The 22,468-nt window shown below is 41.7% G+C and overlaps 1 protein-coding gene across 1 annotated transcript in view; it reads right to left on the reverse strand.

Annotated features, from left to right (window-relative positions):
* Positions 1 to 22,468, reverse strand: part of CDH4 (cadherin 4) — a gene marked incomplete at its 5' end in the record, with an annotated part of 1,039,205 nt that overhangs the window by 141,368 nt on the left and 875,369 nt on the right. The gene's annotated exons all lie outside the window — the stretch shown is intronic.

A 22,468-nucleotide genomic window follows, 5' to 3' on the forward strand; every position in this document is an offset into this window, starting at 1 on the left:
CAATAATGTTCTGCTTCTTTGAACTTTGCATCTTTGAAGTTCAGTTTCCTAAATAAATAAATAAAGTAAGCATCTACAAAGCTGCATTTGAACATTCCCATTGTTTCTTGCAAGAATCTTATTCAGTAAAGATCTCTCTCTCTCTCTCTCTCTCTCTCTCTCTCTCTCTCTCTCTCTCTCTCTCTCTCTCTCTCTCTCCCTCCCTCCTCCTCTCTCTCTCTCTCTCTCTCTCTCTCTCCCTCCCTCCCTCCCTCCCTCCCTCCCTCTCTCTCTCTCTCTCTCTCTCTCTCTCCCTCCCTCCCTCCCTCCCTCCCTCCCTCCCTCTCTCTCTCTCTCTCTCTCTCTCTCTCTCTCCCTCCTTCCCTCCCTCTCTCTCTCTCTCTCTCCCCTCCTCCTCCCTCTCTCTCTCTCTCTCTCCCTCCCTCCCTCTCTCTCTCTCTCTCTCTCTCTCTCTCTCTCTCTCCCTCTCTCTCTCTCTCTCCCTCCCTCCCTCCCTCCCTCTCTCTCTCTCTCTCTCTCTCTCTCTCTCTCTCTCTCTCCCCTCTCTCTCTCTCTCTCTCTCTCTCTCTCTCTCTCTCTCTCTCTCCCTCCCTCCCTCTCTCTCTCTCTCTCTCTCTCTCTCTCTCCCTCCCTCCCTCTCTCTCTCTCTCTCTCTCCCTCCCTCCCTCCCTCCCTCCCTCCCTCCCTCTCTCTCTCTCTCTCTCTCTCTCTCTCTCTCTCTCTCCCTCCCTCCCTCCCTCCCTCCCTCCCTCCTCTCTCTCTCTCTCTCTCTCTCTCTCTCTCTCTCTCTCTCTCTCTCTCTCTCTCCCCTAGCTCCATAGGTTTCCTTCCAAACAGAAATAAAACTCTATGGAATCCACTTTCTTCTTCCCAGTTACCAGTGTGGACAAAGTAGCCCTTTGAAAATAGGTAGCCTTCAGTCCCACTGATTATTTGATGTATTTTATTTTATTTCATCAATCATGGCAACATGACAATTAACCATGGAAAAAATTGTGTTTATTAATGTAATATATGAGACAATATGCTGACTCTACAGACTGTTTAGATAGGGCTGTAGAGCACTGTGAAGTGGTATATAAGTCTAAGGGCTGTTGCTATATCAAAATTAATATTCATCATAATAGTGAGGGGAAGGGTTGGGAAATTACATTTTAAGGATGTATTCTCCTTAAAATGAGAATAACTCTAAAGTATTTGAACATACTACATACTGCTTGGTCCCAAACAAGCCCTCATCAAACATCCACATTTGCCTATCCCAGGTCCTTGGTAAGGACTCAATAGGTAGACAAAAATGCCAAATCCAGTCTGAACATCTGGCTGACTGTGTGGTGATCTATTATTATTGTTATTGTTATTATTAAAGGAGAGAGAGAGAGGCAGGCAGGCAGGCAGACAGACAGACAGAGAGACCTTTCCTATAAATTGGGCCTTGATTTCACCTTCAATTATTGTATAGTAACTCTATTAGCCACACTTCCACCCCACCTCCAAAGTCTATAGTTGGGTGTCTCAGGGGGAGGCTTCAAAGAGATTGAGATGACAGCCATAACTGTGAAAAGTCCTGTACCCTTTCTTACATGCAATGTCGATGTGGCTCATGTAAATAAAGGAGGCATGGCTTTGTTTGCACAGCTGTGGCTGCCATCTCATCCCTCTTTGAACCAACGTGGTCATCACCATTACTTCTTTTAATCCCCTACATCTATAAATGCCCTTGTTTGATTATTTTATGAATTCAAAATATTAAAGGGAGATGAATAAACCACACTCGGCAGCTGATCCAGAGTCATATTAACCATCCTGTTGATTTCAAATTCGACAATTAAAAAAAAGAAACATCTGCCCACATGAGTTAATGTTCAAGATCCCAGACAGGTAGCTTCAACAGTAGAGGGATCATAACCATATAAATTTGATAAATAAATAAATAACCAAGCCTTATTAAATATTCTCTGTGAGTCCAACATTCAGTGAACATTTTATTGCTGTTGAATCATCCCCATTTTAAGATCATAGGTAAGTAATTTTCCACTATTTAAAATAATTCTCTTCTTGTTTATCAGAAGAGGACTATTTCATGTCTTCTGTATGAACTAGAATAAGCGGCGCTATATTGAATTGCAGCAGAATAATGCAAAGTAGAAGTAGAAGAATCGTCACTTGAATTGCACCAAAATGTAGAAGAAAACAGGGAGAGGTTTTCGACTTATTTCTCCAAAGAAAGTAGATTTTTTCCCCCCAACACTTTTATAAGCACGGCTATATTTTTTTTTCCCCAGTGTGAAGTAGTGACTTGGGTTTTGAATTAGGAGAAGGAAATCCCATTTCAAATTTATCTTCAACTATAGAAGCTCAACAATAATGAGGAAGTTGACTTTCTGGGTCCAGCCTATTTCATGGGGATATTATAAGGATTAATTATAGAGAGCCATGGTGGCACAGTGGTTAGAATGCAGTATTGCAGGCTAATACTGCCGACTGCCAGCAGTTCAATTCTCACTGGCTCAAGGTTGAGTCAGCCTTACATCATTCTGAGGTCAGTAAAATGAGGACCCAAATTGTTGAGGGCAATATGCTGACTCTGTAAATTGCTTTGAGAGGGCTGTAAAAAACTGTGAGGCAGTATATAAGTCTAAGTACTACTATTGCTATTGCTATTAATTAGTTAAATGAGAATGTAATTCCTGAACTAAAGATTTCAACTTTTAACCATCAGAATTTAAAAGTTAGGATTATGGGGAAAGAATGGTAGCCTTATATATTAAAAGAAGACATAAGAACATAAGACAATTATGCCAGAATAAGTTGAACAGATGCGTAGGAATTCCTGATTTAGAATGTATGTAATATGCAAGACAGATGGCAGATTTTCAAGGTGTCTTTTAATGCCCTCTTCAGAATTAATTATCATACAATAGCTGTGTGGCTTAGAGAGACCTTTAAAGGGTTTTGGGTAAGAAAAGATGGTCACCTAATATTAATAACGACATGATGATTCATTCCTATTGTATATAATGGAAGCAGATGAACATAAATTAAATGCAGAAATAGCTCCAGCTTCAATCTTTTGGTTTATTGGTAAATCCTAGCATAATTAGTGAAAATAAATAGCTTGAATATTTATGGCATGGTGTATTTCCTTAAGGTTAATCAAGGTGATATGCAGATATATGTGGGGGGGGGAAACTGACTTGGAATAATTGTTTGGAAAAGTTCCATCTGAGAATTTTTGTAGTAGGCTGATGTTCCAAAGAGGCTGGTCAAAAGGCAATTGGACTTTCTTTCTTTTTTTTCCTTTGAAAACATTTTACTTCTCATCCAAGAAGCTTCTTCAGTTCTTCAGAAGAACTGAAGAAGCTTCTTAGATGAGAAGCAAAATGTTTTCAAGGGGAAAAAACCAAGAAAGTTCAGTTGCCTTTTGAAGAGCACTTTTGGGACAACCATGACCTGGATGACTGAGAATCTCCATAAACATTTAGCAAGCCTATGTTTAAACCAAGAGCCAGTTTGATATAGTGGTTAAAGCACTAGGCTATAAACCAGGAGACTGTGAGTTCTAGTCCTATCTCAAGCACAAAGCCAAGTAGGTGACCTTGCGTCAGTCTCTCTCTCTCTCTCTCAGCCCTACAAAGAAAGCCAAAGCAAATTACTTACAAAATATTGTCAAAAAAAAATGCAGGGCCTTATTCAGGTTTAGCCAGGAATCAACACTGCCTCAAAGGCACAAAAAAGCAAATAAAACCTATTTGGAGGATAGCTGGTGGAACATCTGCCTCGCCTCAGGAAATAGGGTAAACATAGATATTTGACTTCTGGATTCAAAGAGTATTCCCACATTAAACATTGTGTGAATGGTTGGTGAAAATTGTTCAATCCTTTCCCTTAGAGAATTCAGGGCATAGAAAACCAAAGTATTGTTTGTTGTGTTGTGTTTTGCCCCATTATGCACTGCCAAGTTCTCTGCCTGGATTGCATTGATCCTCTGAGTGAAGACTGAACAGATTTCAATAGGAAAGTGGAATAAATTGAAAATAAAGAAACAGGACAATACAGAAGCTAGAGATCAGGCAACATCGACCTCTGTGTTCCAGGCACAGCTCTGAAGAGAAATAACTTAAGGGGTCTTTTTAACTAGTACCTGACTCCTTCAAAATTGCTTGAACTATGCAAAAAAAAAAATTAAAAATGGGAGCAGAAGTGGCCTTGTGGAAAGTCCAAAAAAGTTTATATGTCACCCATGTTCACAGAATCAAACACTGTGTGTCTATGGAGATTCTCAGTCATTCAGGTCATGGTTATCCCAAGGCTGCTTTCTTTCAAAAGATAACTGGAGTGTCTTAATATCTAGAGGGCACAGATAAACCTCACAGTGGGCTCAATGACTCTCAGAAAGAGTGCTAACGACCAGATGACTACAAGGAATATAAATCCTTCCATTCTCCACCATTCAGTCAGAACTGAAGAAGCTTCTTGGATGAGAAGCAAAATGTTTTCAAGGAAAACAAGAAAGTACAGTTGCCATTTTAAAAAAGTAAGCATCTTTCGTACAATCAAAGCACTACCGCTTTTTGAAGTGTATCACGTGTGGGTTTGATTAAGGTTAATGTGTGTGTGTGTGTGTGTGTGTGTGTGTGTCTGTGTGTTTATGATCCAAGCTTCACCCCTTTTGTAAATATTTGGATGTTGCCTGCACATCCAAAGTGATACGCCTCTGATTGTGATACCATAGCTGCCATCTTACCTGATTTAACTTCCTGCAGAGATCCAACTGAACAGAAACAACGTACAGGCAATTCTCGACTTACAGTCACAATTGAGCCCAAATTTCCGTTGCTAAGCAAAGCAGTTGTTAACTGAGTTTTGCCCCATTTTACAAACTTTTTTCTTTTGTCAAAGTAGCTAAGCGAATTGCTGCAGTTGTTAAGTGAATCGTAAGGTAATTAAGCGAATTTGGCTTCCCCCATTGACTTGGCTTTTTGGAAGCCCGGCTGGGAAGGTTACAAATGGTGATCACATGACTCTGGGACATGGCAACTGTCATAAATACATGCCAGTTGACAAGTGCTTCAATTTTGATCGCATGACCCTGGGGATGCTGCATCAGTCACAAGTGTGAGAAACGGTCACTTTTTCACTGCCGTTGTAACTTTGAATGGTCACGAAACAAATGGTTGTAAGTCGAGAGCTTTTCCTTTGTTGTAGTCTGGATTGAATCCTATAAAGCAGAGGTCCCCAACCTTTTGGGCACCAGGGACCGTTGCCATGGAGAAAGATTGGACCAGATGGGGTGTGGTTTTGAATACTGCCCGCATCCCGAGGATGGAGCTTTGCTTGTTTGTGCAGCCCGCTTGTTGGTATGCTGAAGACCAGTGCCGGTCCACGGACCGGAGGGGGCGGGGTTGGGGACCCCTGGTATAAAGAACCAGAGGAGTGAATTTATAGTCTGGATTCTATAGTCTGGCTGAGGAATAGATCTCTTTTTAGCAGATACTTTTGGACAGAATGAACTTGAGGAATTAACTCTGATTTCCTTCTTGTGAAAAATGGCATTGCAAAAAGCTTTTAAGTACTAAGGGCACACCTCCAAAGCAGAAAAGCCACGCTACCGTTATTGCTTAAGTGAAGAATGTTGTAATTAAAATCCCCGGCCTTTTCTGACTGTGTTAGTTCTCTCTCCTCCTTGGTACAGTTCTGCTTATTGATGTCCCTTTTAAAAAATTAAATAGCTGGGAGTGAGATCTACATGTCGCACATTAAGCCAGAGAAATATTCTGCAGAATAGCAGGGATTTGCAAGGAGGGAGGGACCTCAAAAGTTGATTATTCTATTAGTTCTCCTGCTGCTTATTTATTTATTTAATTTCACTGCCAGCAGAGATCCCCCTGAGAGATTAAAACTGCGGACTAATGCACAGATGGGGGCGAAATACTTGAAAGTCATCTGGATATTAAGAATTTAAATCTTTTAGCCTCAGTGATTTGAACAGAAAGCCAATTATGGACCTGAATTAGTTTTCAAATTAAGCCACAATTTAAAGGTTTGTGGAAATTAATCCTTTAAGGCATAGCCTTGCATTTCTACATGGCCCTACGCGAAGATCCAAGATTTCAGATATACTGTCATGAGGAAGAAAAAGGGATGTTCATTTTTACCTGATTGTGCACTTAATGAAGAAAACACTCCACGTCTCGCCACGTACAATCGTGGTAATAAAAAAAATGTGGATGAGAACTGCTCGAATGAGTTGTCAAAATTACAGGGGAAGGGGAGGGAAAGGCAATGAAAATGAGAAACTTGCAGATTGCGGAAGAGTTGGATACAAGCAGTCCTCGACTTACGACCACAATTGAGCCCAAATTTTCTGTTGCTAAGCAAGGCAATCAAGTGACTTTTGCCTCATTTTACAACCTTTCTTGCCTGAATTATTGCAGTTGGTAAGTTAGTATCGTGGTTGATAACTGAATCGCTGCAGTTGGTAAATTAGTGTCACGGTTGTTAAGTGAATCTGGCTTTCCCCATTGACTCCGGTTGTCAGAAGGTTGCAAAAGGCAATCACTGAAAACCATCGTAAATAAGAGTCCGTTGCCAAGCATCCGAATTTTGATCATGGGGAATGCTGCAACAGCCTAAGTGGAAAAAAAAGTCATAGGTCACTTTTTTCAATGTCATTATAACTTCAGACAGTCACTAAATGAAGGGATGTAGGTCCAGGATTACCCATATAAGAATGGGTCATTTTAACTTGCTGACAGGTGATGAACAGTGGGGAGAAAACTAACGCAACTTTAATCCTTTTTAAATCTGAAGATTTCTATAAATAACAAGAATAACCAAAGCCTGCTATATCCTTTGAGAAAATGCAGTGTTTCTCAAACTTGGCCATTTGAAGATGTGTGGACTTCACTTCCCAGAATTCCCCAGCTAACATGAAGAATTAACTGCAGCTGTAGTCAGAGAAATGCAGGACTAGCTGAGGAATTGTGGGAGTTGAAGTCCACACATCTTAAAGTTGCCATGTTTGAGCAACTGTTATAATGGATGGCACTACATATTCCATTCCCATATTACAGTTGTACAAAAAGAGGCACCTTCCTCCAGACTTTCCATTGTGTTGACCCTGTGACATCCCTGTGACATCCCTAAAACATAAAATATCACTGTAAAAGACTTATCTAACGATGTGCTTCCATCAACAGAGGTTAAAGGCCAGGGGTTTCTTCCCTTGGTTGCTGGTTGTTGTTGTTTTTACATGGAGGGCTGACTTAAATTTGAATAAAAGTTTAAGAAATAACAGAGTTGGAAGGGACCTTGGAGGTCTTCTAGTCCAACCCCTGCTCAAGCAGGAGACCCCATACCATTTCAGTCAAATGCCTGTCCAATCTCTTCTTAAAAAGTTCCAGTGTTGGAGCACAGGTTCTGGAGACAAGTTGTTCCAATTATTAATTATTCTGCCAGGAAATTTCTCTTTAGTTCCAGGTTGCTTCTCTCCTTGATTAGTTTCCATCCATTGCTTCTTGTCCTGCCTTCAGGTGCTTTGGGGAATAGGTTGAACCCTTCTTCTTTGTGGCAACCCTTTAGATCAGACATGTCAAACACAAGGCCTGGGGGCCTGATCCGGCCCGCGAAGTAGTTTCATGTGGCCTGCGAAGCCATCCTGGAAACAGTGAGGGAACGGCCCCCACTGCCTTGTCCCTGGCCCAGAGACCCTCCTTCTGCCAGAGACCCTCAGATCTGTCCCACTCCTGCCCAGGCCCCCCATAGGCACCCTTGATGCGAACGATGTAGAGCTGGCCATGCCCACCCAGTAGGCCATTCGCACTCTAGCCACACCCACCCAGTAGGCCACGCCCACCCTGGCCATACCCACCTGGCCCCCTGAGGGCAACCGCAATGCTGATGCGGCCCTCAATGAAATTGAGTTTGACACCCCTGCTTTAGATATTGGAACACTGCTATCCAATTTCAAAGAGGTGGCCAACTTTCACCTTTGCAGGGAGTTGGAGAAAAAAGCCCTGAACCAGGTCATCTGTGGGACCACCTTTTTCTAAGGATATCAACTCATCCTACCAGGTCAGATAGGGTGGGCATATTCCTAGTCCCTTCCCCTAAATATTTCCATCTGATGAGAGCTAGGAAGCAGTGCCTTTTCTGTGGCAGCCCCTGCTCTATGGTGAACTCCCGTAGGTCTCCACCCTTTTAGTCTTCTGTCAAGTTTTGAAGACCTGGATGTGGTCTTCAAAACCCTTAGAAGAAGATTAGGTAGATGTCCAGTTAGCACTGGATGATGCCAGGTTTTTGTTGTTTTTAATGTTTTCATCGCTTGAGATCTGTAGCTTTAATATGCTTTAATAGGTCTTTTTAATATGCTTTTTTAATATGTCTTTTATATGTCTTTTAATCTTTGATTTGGGAGCTGCCCAGAGTTGGCTAAAAGATGGGCAGCTACATAAACGTTTTTAAATAAATATGTTTACCTGAGATTAAAACCTAAAATATTTCCTTCCAACTCCCTGTGCGAATCGATCCCTTGATTTTGCTTCTTCACCCCATCTAGTAAAGTCCTGCTCTCTCAAATAAATTGTAACTCTAGTTCAGCCCTAAATTGACTTCAGGCATGCTGATTAGAAAAACCCGAGAATGTAGTTCCCAAATTCAGAGGGGACTGGCCTGGGATTTCTGATTGCTGAGAGGATGTATACAAAATAGATATTTCTTACTTGCCCGGAAACCCACTTTTTATCCATCCATCAAAGAAAATGAGGTGAGTTTTTGCTAAGGTGCCAGAATAGTTGACCAGAGAGAATTGGAGGGCTTTTCAACGTAGAAAAAGGCAATGTAGGAATAGAAAGAAACGACAGGTGTGTTGTGCAATTAGTTCACATGGTGTAATAAGATGGAGGGTTTGTGTCACTGTAAGCTGGGGGATGGGGGCACGAAGGGAGGCTCATCCAATCTCATTGTATACATGGTTGCACTTTGACAATAAAGGTTCGTTCATTCATTCAAACCTGCAAGTGATACAGATAATCTTCGATTTACAAGTGGTGACTTAATGTCTATATAGAGCAGGGCTCTCCAAACCTGGCCACTTTAAGACTTGTGGACTTCAACTCCCAAAATTCCTCAGCCAGCCCTGGCTGGCTGAGGAATTCTGGGAGTTGAAGTCCACAAGTCTTAAAGTGGCCAAGTTTGAAGACCCCTGATATAAAGAGTCCCAATCAGCCAGGTCATGGTTGTCCCAAAGGTGCTTTCCCCAAAACAACTGGACCTTCTTGGTTTTTTTCCTTGAAAACATTTTGCTTCTCATTCAATTCTGACTGAAGAAGCTTCTTGGATGAGAAGTGAAACATTTTCAAGGAAAAAAAACACCAAGAAAGCCCAGTTGCCATTTGGGAAAGCACCTTTTGACTAGTGACTTAGTTAACCTCCCCCTCCAAAAAAAACCAAGTACTTATGACTCAATTCCAAAGTTATGATAGCTGCTTCCCCACCACCCACCACCCACCACAGTCATAAGCCTGAATTTCAAGTGCTTGGGAACCAATCCACATTTGGAGTGTCCTACGGTCACATGACTGCAATTTAGGATGCCTTGGTCAAAAACTGGTGTTTGCTTTTGATTTTCAGCAAAAAGGCCCTACAGCTCACTCACCATTGCCACATTCGCTTAACGATCAACACACACACACACACACACACACACACACACACACACACACACACAAAAGTTTGTAAAATCAGGTCAGTCGGGTGATTACTCTCTTTGTGTGGGAGGCTCCATTATGGTTGCAAATTGAGCAATTATCTGTACCGTGTTTCCCCCAAAACATAAGACCCAACCGGAAAACAAGCCCTAGCATGATTTTTCAGGACGTTCGTAATATAAGCTCCACCTGAAAAATAAGGCCCAGTTAAGATCGTCAGCCAGATAAATGCATTAAGTAGCATATTTCCCTCAATATAAACCCTAACTGGAAAATAAGCCATAATGCGTCTTTTGGAACTAAAATTAACATAAGACCCGGTTTTATTTTGGGGAAAACACAGGTATGTACATCCTACCAAACAGAAATAAATTTAGTTATTGCTGTCAAGTATGACAACTCACATGGAAATCCTGCTCTTTTGAAGGCCGGCAACTTTCAAATCAACAATAGATTATCCAGGGTAAGTGAAAGGTTTCCTGAACATTGTTGTCATGGTCAGATGTTGGCTTAATGTCATGGTTCCGACAGATGAAACTCTTCAAAGAACTTCGAGGCATTGTTTACCTTAAAGAATCTTTATTCAAGTAGCATAGAATCGGCAGGTACACAGGCGAAGCCAAAAACTGAATTCCCCTCCCCTAAGCACATAGTATCAATCACAATTCCCTCCTCTAATTAACAGTCATAAATCACATTCTCCAATTAGTTTGAAATGCGGCCTTTCCCTCCTGTTCTCCAATCCGCCATTTCTTATAATCTCTTATTTCAATAACCTTGGTTCTCACACTAGTTACAGTATTGTTATGTCCTGCTAAACTCCCATGCACATTCCTCCTCCCCCCCAGTATCATCTAATTCTAACTCTAATTCTAAGAGTAAAACATAAGAAGGAAAATGGCTGCATCTCCATACATTGTCAAAGCAAGAACATCCAATGTTAGCGTTGACAGTTGTTGTCTTCAGTGCAAGGTTTGTGTTATTATTTATTTATTTATTTTCGTAGAGACTTATTTGTCCTATGTCAAAAGCAGAAGGACACTGCTAGCTACTGATAGCATAGATCAGTTTGGACCTCCTCATTCTCTGGCATGATGGATACAAAGACCCGACAACGATGTATCAACCTGTCTTCTCTAACAACACAATTGTCAGCTGCAGGTTGCATTGCTTGTCCAACTGCATGAGGAGAAAATATTCCCATTGAAGGTTGGACAGAACAAAAAGGAAGAAAAAAACAACCCACACACCTCATGATGATTTATTTATTTGTTTTTACATAACAAATTTAGATATTGTCCATCTCATTCCAAGAATGACTTTGGGAGATTTATAAATAAGGGCATAATAACTATATTTTAAAAATGCAATACATCAATACAATTGGGGCCATGATGGAATAAGTTATAAGTTAAAGGTGGAGTGAGCTTCAACCTTTGTTGAAAAATGATTTCTTTCAAAAAAAAAATCATTTTGGCCTTTCCATTCCCTCTGCTTATTTTGACTTTCATTGAGGCTCCATTTAAAAAAGCTATTTTTTTTAAATGATCATTGAAATAAATATTGAAATATATTCAAAAATAAGTACTAAACCTGTATTTGAAAGAAGATTAAGTAGAAGGAGTCCTCTATTTATAACCATTCATTTAGTGAGCATTTGAGGTTACAACAGCATTGGAAAAAGTAACTTATGACCCATTTTCACACTTATAACCATTGCAGCATCCTCACGGTCACATGATCAAAATTAAAATGCTTGACAACTGGCATGGACTTATGATATCATGTGATCACCATTGGTAACCTTGTCAGGAAGAGAAGTTAATTGAGACTTCATTCAATAGCAGCCAAACTAGAAAGATTGCCAACCATTTATTTGTATTTTTTGTTTTTTGATACCATCGACCATGGTATCCTACTGCGGCATCTCAGGGGGTTGGGAGTGGGAGGCACCGTGTTATGGTGGTTCTCCTCCTATCTCCTGGGCCGCTCGCAGTCGGTGTTGGCGGGAGGGCAGAGATCCGCCCCGAGGCCTCTCATTTGTGGAGTTCCTCAGGGGTCGGTTCTCTCTCCCCTCTGTATGAAGCCGCTGGGTGAGATCATTCGTGGTTTCGGGGTGGGGTATCATCAGTATTCTGATGATACCCAACTTTTTTTCTCCACCTCGAACTAACCCAGTGATTCCCTCGCCGTGATGTCCCGTTGCCTGGAGGCGGTCCAGGTCTGGATGGGGAGAAACAGGCTTCGTCTCAATCCTGCCAAGACTGAGTGGCTGTGCATACTGGCATCTCGGGTTAACCAGACTATTCCATCTTTAACGATGGGGGGTGAGGTGTTACCCCCCGTTGATAGGGCTCGCAACTTGGGCGTCCTCCTGGATTCACGGCTCAATTTTCAAGATCACATAGGAGCCGTGACCAGAGGGGCTTTTGCCCAGGTTGGCCTGGTGCACCAATTGCGACCCTATCTGGACCGAGATGCCCTACGCACAGTCACTCATGCGCGCGTGACCTCCCGGTTAGACTACTGCAATGCTCTCTACATGGGGCTGCTCCTGAGGACCACTCGGAGGCTTCAGCTGGTGCAGAATGCGGCCGCGTGAGTTGTGATGGGGGTTTCCTGATACTCCCATGTAACATCTCTACTCCGCGAGCTGCATTGGCTTCCGGTTGCCCTCCGGGTGAGATTCAAGGTGCTGGTGATGACCTATAAAGCCCTAAATGGCATGGGCCCGGATTATCTAAGGGAGCACCTGCTGCCAGCATCAAGTTCCTTTCGTCCTGTGCGCTCCCACAGGGAGGGCCTTCTCAGGGTGCCACCGGTAAAAGATTGCCGGCGGATGACGCCCAGGGGGAGGGCCTTCTCAGTGGGTGCACCTGCCCTTTGGAACCAGCTACCCGTGGAGCTTAGGACTGCCCCTGACCTTCGTTCATTCTGCCGGGACCTGAAGACCTGGCTCTTTGAGCTTTCCGGCCCAGGCTGAGAGTTTTTAATTGGGGGTTTTATATTTTTCAGGGATCAAATTTAATTATTTTTAATTGTTTTTAACTTTTGTATTGTATTGACATTTTTAATTACCTTGTAAACCGCCCTGAGTACTATGGGAAAAGGGCGGTATATAAATTCAATAAACTTAAACTTAAACTTAAACTTACTTTATCCTTGCATCTGGAGACTTATTCTGCACCTAGGGTTTTGGCCCAGAAGCATCAGACCTTGGTTACCTCAGCTTCCTTTACAAGTAGTCCTTGATTTGCAACCATAACTGAGACCAAAAATTCTGTGGTTAAGCAAGGAGGCCATTAAGTAAGTCATGCCCAGTTTTATGACCCGTAAAGAAGAATATTTGTAGCTCAGGATTGACATGAAGGGTCCTTGGTGCTCCCTGAGCTGGGTTGTTTTCTTGAAGATGTTTCATTACCCAGATTTTAAGTAAAATCATCAGTGCTAGTGGATGGACTAGCACTGATGGTGTTACCTAGTTTGGGTAATGAAATGTCTGAAAGAAAACAACCCAGCTCAGAGAGCACCAAGGACCCCAGATTTTATGACCTTTTTTTTTGCAACGCTTGTTAAATGAATCACCACAGATGTTAAATGAATCATGTGGTTGTTAAGTGAATCTGGCTTCCCTCATTGACTTTGTCAAAAGCTGGCTAGGATGATCACAAATGGCAATCGCATGATTCCATCTGCATCTGTCGTAAATACATAGGTAAAGGTAAAGATTCCCCCGCACATGCGTGCTAGTCGTTTCCAACTCTAGGGGCCGGTGCTCATCTCCGTTTCAAAGCCGAAGAGCCAGCGCTTTTCCGAGGACGTCTCCGTGGTCATGTGGCCGGCATGACTAGACGCCAAAGGCGCACGGAGCGCTGTTACCTTCCCACCGTAGTGGTCCCTATTTTTCTACTTGCATTTTTACGTGCTTTCGAACTGCTAGGTTAGCAGAAGCTGGGACGAGTAACAGGCACTCACTCTGTTACACGGCACTCAGGATTCGACCCGCCAAACTGCTGATATTCTGATCGACAAGCTCAGCGTCCCAACCCACTGAGCCACCGCATCCCTCGTGAATACATGCTGACTGCCAATTGCCCAAATTGTGGCCGCTTGAGCATAGGGATGCTACGGCAGTCATAAATGCAAGGACCAGTTGCAGGTCACTTTTTGCAATGCCATTATAATCATTGACTATAAAAGAGAAAAGACAAATAAGTGGTTGAGAGTCCTGTTCTGCATCCAATAAGCCAGTTTTGCTGCAATGGTTTCTCATGCTATGATACTTTTCCTTCAAGGCTTGCGGTTTTAGCCATTTGCAATCTTCGCTCTCAAAAAAAAACAAAAACAAAATGCAACCTCCTCCACTCCCTTTTCTCTTCTCCCTTCCCCAAAGTGACGATCAAATCCCTTCTAATGTCATATACAAAATGGCCTGTTTGTTTTCTTAATCAAGTGCTTAATGCTTCAATCATTCACAATGGGACTCCTCCTGCACTCTGTATGAAATCTCTTCGGGTTGGCTTGTTCTGCTTTCCTCACAAAGGTGTCTCTCTGTCTAGCTCTCAGGAGGTTGAGGATCCAGCACATCTAGCAATTACGAGGCAACTTCCTTTACTAATTAGGTTAGCTTCTGAAAAGGTCATGGAGCACACCGGCTGAATTTCAATAAAAAGCCATGTCAAAAAGATGACAACACTTTTTTGTGTAAACGGATGTGCTCTATTGATTACAGGTCACAATCAGTGGCAGCATCTGGCTCACCTTGGCTGATCTCAGAATAGCTAAGCAAAGTCAGGCCTGGCTATTATTTTGATGGTTGACCACTAGGAAGCAGCAGGGCTGTAGGCTAGACTAGGAAATCAAATAAAGATCAAAGAAGGCAGTAATAAATTGCTTCCACATTATTGCCAGGAAAAATGAGAACCAGTTTGGTCTAGTGCACGGGCGTCAAACTTGATCGTATTGTGACTTATCACAACCTTTTTTGGCTTTGCGGAGCTGGGGTGGCGTGGCCCATGCGTGATATATCTGACCCACGGGCCACCACTTTGACACCCCTGGTTTAGTGGTTAAGGCACCAGGCTAGAAAGCAGAAGGTTGTGAGTTCTAGTGCCACCTTAGTCATGAAAGCCACTGGGTGGCTTGGGGCCAATCATCAGGAGAGTATGAGTTCTAGTCTCGCCTTGAAAGCCAGCTTGGGTGACTTTGGCTCAGCCCAATGTATCTCACAGCCTTGTTGTTCTAGGGACACTAGGAGGAAGACATGTTGTGTATGTTCTCTGCCTTGAATTATTTATAAAAATAATAAAGGCAGGGTACAAACACAAATGCAAAGGACCTGAAGGCAGGACAAGAAGCAATGGATGAAAACTAATCAAGGAGAGAATCAACCTAGAACTAAGGAAAAATTTTCTGACAGTAATCAGTGGAACAACTTGCCTCTAGAAGTTGTGGGTGCTCCAACATGTGACGTTTTAAAGAGATTGGACAACAATTTCTCTGAAATGGTATAGGGTTTTCCTACCTGAGCAGGGGATTGGATTAGAAGGCCTCCAACATCCGTTCAAATTCTGTTACTCTGTTTTTTTGTGTTTTTTTTAAATTCCATTTATATCCCACCCTTCTCCGAAGACTCAGGGCGGCTTACAAGCTTAGCAGTAGCCTTCATTCTATGTATATGCCTGCTTATTAGGGCTTTCACACACACCCCAAGCGGCATTATTACAAAGTCAGCTTATTGCCCCCAACAATCTGGGTCCTCATTTTACCTACCTCGGAAGGATGGAAGGCTGAGTCAACCTTGAGCCTGGTGGGATGCGAACCTGCACTAATTGCAGGCAGCTGGTGTTACTTAAGGAGGCATTAGCCCACTGCTCCACCAAGGCTCTGTTAAATAAATAATAAGATTACATGGGCATATTCTTATAATTATCCTGAGCAGAGTTCTTTACTGTTTCATGGATTATCTGTTATGTGGGATCTGGTCATAAGCACTTTATAAAGAGATCAGCACATCTTATTAATGTATTTAGAAATGAATTGTTAAATAGCTACGTAAGTGAGGGCCTGCTACCATCTTCCATTTGTGACAGATGTTTCCCATGTGTCTTTTTTGGGTTTGCTGTGGGATTAGCAACCAGGAAATCAAAAATAAATTATTTTTGTCCATGGAGTTATCAGTTGATGGCTCCATTTCAGGATATTTCCTTTTCCCCCCCAACTAACTCTAATGCCAATGTCCACATATCTACAGAGAGTCTAATTTCAGTCATAACAGTTCCATCTGGAGGTTTCGTGGATGGGTCCACAAAGGAACCTAGCCCTGTTTGCCATGATCAATAGAATAGAATAGAATAGAATAGAATAGAATAGAATAGAATAGAATAGAATAGAATAGAATAGAATAGAATAGAATAGAATAGAATAGAATAGAATAATAGAATAGAATAGAATAGAATAGAATAGAATAGAATAGAATAGAATAGAATAGAATAGAATAGAATAGAATAGAATAGAATAGAATAGAATAGAATAGAATAGAATAGAATAGAATAGAATAGAATATGGGATGGGATGGGATGGGATGGGATGGGATGGGATGGGATGGGATGGGATGGGATGGGATAGAATAGAATAGAATAGAATAGAATAGAATAGAATAGAATAGAATAGAATAGAATAGAATAGAATAGAATAGAATAGAATAGAATAGAATAGAATAGAATAGAATAGAATAGAATAGAATAGAATAGAATAGAATAGAATAGAATAGAATAGAATAGAATAGAATAGAATAGAATATGGGATGGGATGGGATGGGATGGGATGGGATGGGATGGGATGGGATGGGATGGGATGGGATGGGATGGGATGGGATAGAATAGAATAGAATAGAATAGAATAGAATAGAATAGAATAGAATAGAATAGAATAGAATAGAATAGAATAGAATAGAATAGAATAGAATAGAATAGAATAGAATAGAATAGAATAGAATAGAAGATGGGATGGGATGGGATGGGATGGGATGGGATGGGATGGGATGGGATGGGATGGGATGGGATGGGATAGAATAGAATAGAATAGAATAGAATAGAATAGAATAGAATAGAATAGAATAGAATAGAATAGAATAGAATAGAATAGAATAGAATAGAATAGAATAGAATAGAATAGAATAGAATAGAATAGAATAGAATAGAATAGAATATGGGATGGGATGGGATGGGATGGGATGGGATGGGATGGGATGGGATGGGATGGGATGGGATGGGATGGGATGGAATGGAATGGAATGGAATAGAATAGAATAGAATAGAATAGAATAGAATAGAATAGAATAGAATAGAATAGAATAGAATAGAATAGAATAGAATAGAATAGAATAGAATAGAATAGAATAGAATAGAATAGAATAGAATAGAATATGGGATGGGATGGGATGGGATGGGATGGGATGGGATGGAATGGAATAGAATAGAATAGAATAGAATAGAATAGAATAGAATAGAATAGAATAGAATAGAATAGAATAGAATAGAATAGAATAGAATAGAATAGAATAGAATAGAATAGAATAGAATAGAATAGAATAGAATAGAATAGAATAAACAGTTGGTCTTCTAGTCCAACCCCCTACTCAGGCAGGAAACCCTATAGGAGATCAAGTATTATTCTCACCAATGGTCCATGTCAACCTGAAGGTCAAAACCAGCATTTGTCAGTTTAGTGTCCTTCAGGTGTGTTGTGTTATGATACTTAAGAAAGAGTATAAACATAATGGTGATGATATAAGGGTTATATGAACAGGCTGTCTGGGAATTGTGCAAAAGGCAATTTCCTTTAGAAAACCTTTTAAAAGAATACAAACCTGGAAACCAGTCTCAAGCGTGCAATGTACATTCTGGCATTTTGGATACAAGACAGCTAAAGGGTTTATACAAATATCTGGACTGTGTTTGTATGGAAAGAAGAAAATGAATTTCATTCCTTCACTCCCTAACGTTACATTCATAAGATAGGCTGGTGGATATATATAAACTTTGTCATTCTATTTATCCAAAGCCTGAAAAATATTTATTTAGAGGACTTAAATAGCCAACCAAGCCTGTTAGTTTGATATTCAATTTTAAATTTCATCAATGTTATCAGTTCCTCTCGGACTGAAAAGAGGGATTTTCAATTGGGGTGGATGCTTAATACACATATAGGTAATTTTATTTTCTGTGCAAGGGCTTCTGAATATGCTTGGAATCTGCAAGGCCACTGGAAACCCTGCAGTCCTGCAGGTTTTTACTCATTGTGTTCAGTAAACGAAGAGAAATAACGCCGAGGAATCTTTACCCAGCTATATCTACCATATAACTCTTAGTTTACTCTGAAATCTGTATTGGAGCTCCTGAAAAAAAAAATTAGAAGCAACTCTTGACTCCCTCTCCTCAACCCACAAACAGCACATTTATGAAAACTGTGTAATCAGGGAGAAAACGGAAAGTGATAGATGAGAGAGCAGGTCATAAGCTATTATTTATTTATTTATTTACTTACTTACTTACTTACTTACTTACTTAAATTTATATGCCGCCCTTCTCCCTAAGGACTCAGGGCAGCTCACAACAATAAAAATTAAAAAGAAAAAACATAGAATGAAAATTTAAAAAGAATTAAACTAGTAAATACAATGATAACATGACAATTTAAAACCCAGTAAAACCTAATTAAAATACGTAGTCAGTCCAGACCCGCTTGTTGAAACAACCAAGTTTTCAGGTCATGGCGGAAGGACCGAAGGTCAGGGGCCGTCCGCAGCTCCGGAGGTAGTTCGTTCCAAAGGGTTGGCGCGCCCACAGATAAGGCTCTCCCCCTGGGGGCCGCCAGCCGGCATTGCCTGGCCGACGGCACCCTGAGGAGGCCGATTCTGTGGGAGCGAACCGGATGATGGGAGGTTGACAATGGCAGCAGGTGGTCTCGCAAATACCCCGGGCCTAAGCCATGTAGAGCTTTAAAAGTTATTACCAGCACCTTGAAACGCACTCGGAGAGCAACCGGAAGCCAATGCAGCTTGCGCAGGAGTGGTGTAACATGGGAGTATCGAGATACTCCCACAAGCACCCACACGGCCATATTTGCACCAGTTGAAGCCTCCAAGTGCTCTCCAAGGGCAGCCCCATTGGAGTAAGAGCATTGCAGTAATCCAGACGAGAGGTGACGAGGTCATGAGTTTATACAACATTGGAAGGAGGGTTAAATCTGGTTAACAATGGCAGAGGGATGTCAGAATTGGAGAGTTTATCTTGTTTATCTGCTTCTCTGTTCTGAAAGTCTTCCCCATAACCAAACTTTTGTCTTTTCTCCTCAATTAACTATGTGTGTAGCATACAATCTGCAAAATATCACATCTTCCCAAGGAAAATGGCTGGAAGGAAAAAGTTACTGCAAAGCTATAATTAACTCAGGTTAATGGAGAGCTAATATAATATGGCTACTGCTACATATCTTCCTATAATGAGTTGCATTTTTTTTTTCTGGGGAGGGAGAGATAATTAAATTAACTATGATGTAGTTTGAAAATTAGACCAAAAAGGTTAACAAAGCTTTAATGGTATGGCAATAATAACAGTTTATAAACACAAAGCGTAAGGCACAGGTCAGTACAAAATAATTATCGTTGTCTTGCGTTTAAATCACAGGACAAGACAAACTGTTGTTGGGAAAGGTGACTTGGTGGAAAAACGTGACTTGGAGGCAAAAATTGCAAACTGGAAGGATTTTTTGGGGGTGGGGGGAGCAATGGCCTCTTGGTAAATGCCTCATTACTTCCCCATTTTATGCATTTTAAGTCTAACTAATGAGCATCAATCTTGCTTTAATGTAAGTTGATATAATGGATATTCTAATGCAGCCATAAAAATGAAAATATTGGGGCATAGCTGAGGGGTCCTTGGTACTCTCTGAGCTTGGTTGTTTTCTTGCAGATGTTTCATCACCCAAATTAGATAACATCATGAGTGCTAGCTTAGGAACATCAGAACTGGCACTGATGATGTTTACCTAGTTTGGGTAATGAAACGTCTGCAAGAAAACAACCAAGCTCAGAGAGCACCAAGGACCCCTCATTTCAACCCTGAACAACATGTATTCTCCTTTATTAAAAACCATTCTTAATGTGAAATGTCTGTAATAAAAATTTAGTGAAGGTTCTGTGGCTTAGCCACCCTGTTTAGCCCAGTGCCAGAGTCAGAGGGATGCAACAGAATCAAAAAGACCAAACATCAAAAAAAAAAACACCAAAGGTCACCAATCACCATCTAATCCAAAGCCTAGCCAAAAAAAAAAGGAAAAAGAAAAAGAAAAAACAGGCCTTTAGCCATTTGTGGAAGAGAAAGTGAAGGGAACAGTATAAATCAGGGGTCCTCAAACATGGCCACTCTAAGACTTGTGGACTTCAATTCCCAGAATTCTCCAGCCAGTTGGGAGTTGAAGTCCACAAGTCTTAAAGTGGCCAGGTTTGCGGACCCATGGTATAAATCCCTCTGGAAACATCTTCCCCTTTCCCCCCCCCACCCACCCAATGTAAGGTTGCCCCCAATCCTGCTATCCTTTCCTAAGAGCCTAAAGGCCTGGCTCTGCCAATTGGTCTGGAGCCCCAATGGGGAAACAGCACACATCTCCCCAGTGCTTTTTTTGTAAAAGAAAAAGGTGCCGGAACTCACACATGTCATACAACCCGCCTTGCCTACCCTACGAGGTTCCATCCAAAAAAGGTGCCGGAACTCCGTTCTGAGCGTTCTATGAGAAAAAAAAACCTTCTTCCCATGCCCTCCCCAGGTGTCCTTGGTTTTAATTTAAGTCGCTAAATGAATGGTGATAAATCGAGGACTGCCTGTACGTTCTCCTCCACCTCCAATAATTTATTTATTTATTTGATTTATATACCGCCCTTCTCCTGAAGGACTCAGGGCAGTGTACAGGGCAATAAAAATAAGAATACAGGATAAAGATTTAAAGTTAAATGATTGTGCCCAATGTAGTAGGTTAGTTAAAATAATGTTAAAACCCAAACCCATCAGGCCAGGCCGGCTTGTTCGAATAGATAAGTTTTTAGATCATGCCGGAAGGAGCGAAGGTCGGGGGCCATCCGGAGTTCAGCTGGTAAGCGGTTCCAAAGGATTGGAGTACCCACCGAGAATGCTCTCCCCCTGGGGGTCACCAGCCGACATTCTATGACCGGTGGTACCCTGAGGAGGCCCTCTCTGTGGGAACGTACAGGACGGAGGGAGGTTGACGCCGGCAGTAGGTGCTCCCGTAGGTAATCCGGACCCATGCCATGTAGGGCTTTGTATGTCATCACCAGTACCTTGAATTTCACCCGGAAGGCAACTGGAAGCCAGTGCAGCTCACGGAGCAGAGGTGTAATATGGGAGTATCGGGAGACCCCCAAAAGAACTCGTGTAGCTGCATTCTGTAATCAAAAGTCAGCTCAAGAAATAGCAACATTAAAAGCAGAGCAAACGATTTAAAAGCTCTCAGGCACTCCAGCAATAAGAAAATAGCTAAATTTGCCAGGCAAATTTTAGCACAGTACTACAAAATCTGATTAGGAACAAAGTCCTAATAGCTTTGTTGGAAAGGTCAGGCAAGCAAGCAACAGCACAAATTGGTGACTGGCAAGTCAGAGCACAAAACAATTGTACCTGGAAAAGGAAAAAAAAACACCGTCACATTTTATTCCTCTGTTTCTTTGATTCTCAGGATGGTCACCTGTCAGGCATAGTCTAAGGCAGGTATGTCAAACTCGCGGCCCTTGGGCTGTATCCGGCCCACACAGGCCACACCCACCCCAGCACCGCAAAGGTGAAAAACTCCTGATACATCACCATATGGCCCACATTGCAATCGGGCTTGATACCCCTGGTCTAAGGGATCCTGTACTTCAATGTCAATTCCAACTCTTTGATCCTACAATTTATGAATGGCACTTTTATCTTAATCCCCAGAATAACCATTCACTATTATTATTATTTATTTTTTTAAAAAAATCAACCTTTAATTACTTTCTGTGTCCAGATTATTTGAGGTCACAAAAGTGGCTTACCAAAGGAACAGAGAACTTTGCATCAGTCATTTGACGGGAAGCAACGTGGTGTAGTTGTGGGTGACCAATTTTAAAAAAGAGTGGTAATCCAACTTTTCTCAGCCCTGGAACAGAATTTTTTATCTTCTGGAGGGGGACTTGCAAAATTAATTCTTTTTTCTAAAATGCATATAGCTAGTATTGGGGAATAGCCAACTGTCTATCACAGTGCAAGAAGTCACGGTCATCCATCAAAAGTAAAAGCCACAAAATCTAGGACCAAAAGAAGGAAATGCTTTTCACATGGTGCACACATAGTGAAGGTGTGCAATTCGCTGCCAGGAGTTGTAACAGCAACCAATTTAGATGGGTGTAGAGAGGGACTGGACAGATTCAAAAAAAGGGAAACAGGAAGACCAAAATACCTCTTCACTAACAATCATCGCTCCAAGGCCAGAGGCCTGGGAATGGAAGTGCAAAATCTCACCATCAAGCCTGCCAATGCAGGGACCACTAGCAAAACAAATCCTCACTAACAATCATCGCTCCAAGGCCAGAGGCCTGGGAATGGAAGTGCAAAATCTCACCATCAAGCCTGCCAATGCAGGGACCACTAGCAAAACAAATCCTTTGAATGTAACTGGACAATAAAGAGGTAGCATGGAGGAAGAACAGGAAATGGAAA

This window comes from Vipera berus (genome assembly GCF_964194415.1).
Source record: "Vipera berus genome assembly, chromosome: 3".
NCBI classification, from domain to species: domain Eukaryota; kingdom Metazoa; phylum Chordata; class Lepidosauria; order Squamata; family Viperidae; genus Vipera; species Vipera berus.